The following is a 1942-nucleotide window of genomic DNA, read 5'->3' on the forward strand; positions in this document are numbered from 1 at the left end:
CCAGGCCCTGTGCCCAGAGATGCTGGTTTAATTGGTCTGAGTCTCTGCTCTTGGCATTGACACCTTTTCAATTCTCTCCGGTGATTCTATTACAAAGATTGCACTGAGAAGCACCGCCTCCAAAGAGGAGCACCTTGCAAGACAGCAGCCAGGGCTCATATTAAGAAAAAGTAATTTGAATAGTCATTAAAACTACCTGTTTTCCTGCAGAAGTATCCTGAGACAGAGTGTTTGAAAGGGAACAATTAACCCTTCAGAAAAAAAAAATCTTGAAAATGTTCAATTAAAACTTGAAAAAATATCAGTCTCTGTTTTAAGGGAAATTTCACTAAAATAAGTTTTTTTTATCACTCTGACATTGATCAGGAGAGTCTTGTATAATCTCCGCATGCTTTTGGTAGGACTTTTATCCCCAAGTAAAAAATCTAGGGGGAAAGAGATATCAATTTTATTTTGTGAAAATACTTGATGGAGTTAATGAGTGTGTGTGTTTTAATAGCTCCCTTGGGAAATGCTATACAGTAAATATAATTGAAAGTAGGAGATGGAGCTGATTATTCATCAAGCATAGATTTTAAGAATCCAATTATGAAAAGAATGATGCAGTGTGGAACACGGAATGACTGCTAACAAAGCAGCACATTTGCTGAAGTGTTTTAGAGAGCTCTCAAGTCTGCAAGATTGATAAAAATTACCACACTGATATCTTGCTCAGCCTTTGTTATTCGCGATGTCTGATCCTTATAAAGAGAATAGAATACATCCTCATTTCAAAATTCTTGTAGAGAGAAAAATAGCGCATATTCTCTGAAAAGGCCAGGGTTTTAAAAAAGTCTGAGAGAGACCAGGAGGTGTAGATTCGTTGTCTCAGGTGCTTGGGGAAGTGAGACGGAGGAATTGCAAATTAAAGGTATTCCTGAGTGAGTTCAAGGCAAGCCGTGGTGGCTTAATAACACCGTCTCTCAAAATTAACCCAGAGAAAAGAGAGCTAGGAGGAGAGGTATGTGGCAAGGAGATTGCCTAGCTTGTGTGTCCTCAGGTTCAGTTCCAACCTACATCTTCAAAAAAAAGATATTGATGATCAATGAATAGAAGATGATAGATAGATAGATAGATAGATAGATAGATAGATAGATAGATAGATAGATAGATAGATAGATGAATAGATGAAACAATGCTTTTTTTGGCACACTGCACATTGGCAACAGAAAAGACAAAGATTCCTAAAGATAGAAAACAAATGAGAAAAATCCCGAGACTTACCAAGCATTAGTCTTGAAAAATGCCTTAGGCCACAACTGAGAAACACTGGTTCTAGGATGCAGCCAGTAGGATCCCAGGGCTGAGTGGTCAAGTTCCAAGCAAACCAAGGTTTACAGATCAGGGAACTGGGAGGAGATTTACAGAGGCCTCTCTTGAAAGTTCAGCAAAGTTCTATGTACACATAGGCTCGAGAAACTTCCCAAGGTCAAAAACGAACACTTCAATAGGCCAACCTAAACACGTATTATTTACAGTACACGTAACAGTTTTGACACACTAATGGGGAGCAATTTTCCCTAACACTACTCTTAACTCATATAGCCATTCTTAAAATCATGACCAAAGAAACAAAACTATTTTCAAAATCAACTGCATTCCAGAACATCTCAAAAAACTGTATAGGAACAGAAAAGTAGTCCACATACAAGAGCGACCAGCATCCTATCAAATAAGTCAGCCATGCAAGAACAAAAGAGCATAGCCCTTGAAGAGAGGGATACAAGCAATAAAAACATCTTGCCTCATGATAGACACATGATTTTAAAATAGAAGACAAAGCAGCTGTATTTCAAGTCAGGTCTTGTGGCATAATCATGTAAATTCAGCTATTTGGAAGACTGAGGCAGGAGGATTACAAGTTTAAGGTCTGGGCTATGGCATGATTAAAAATAAAACCAAC

The sequence above is a fragment of the Microtus pennsylvanicus genome, chromosome 11 (genome assembly GCF_037038515.1).
Source record: "Microtus pennsylvanicus isolate mMicPen1 chromosome 11, mMicPen1.hap1, whole genome shotgun sequence".
NCBI classification, from domain to species: domain Eukaryota; kingdom Metazoa; phylum Chordata; class Mammalia; order Rodentia; family Cricetidae; genus Microtus; species Microtus pennsylvanicus.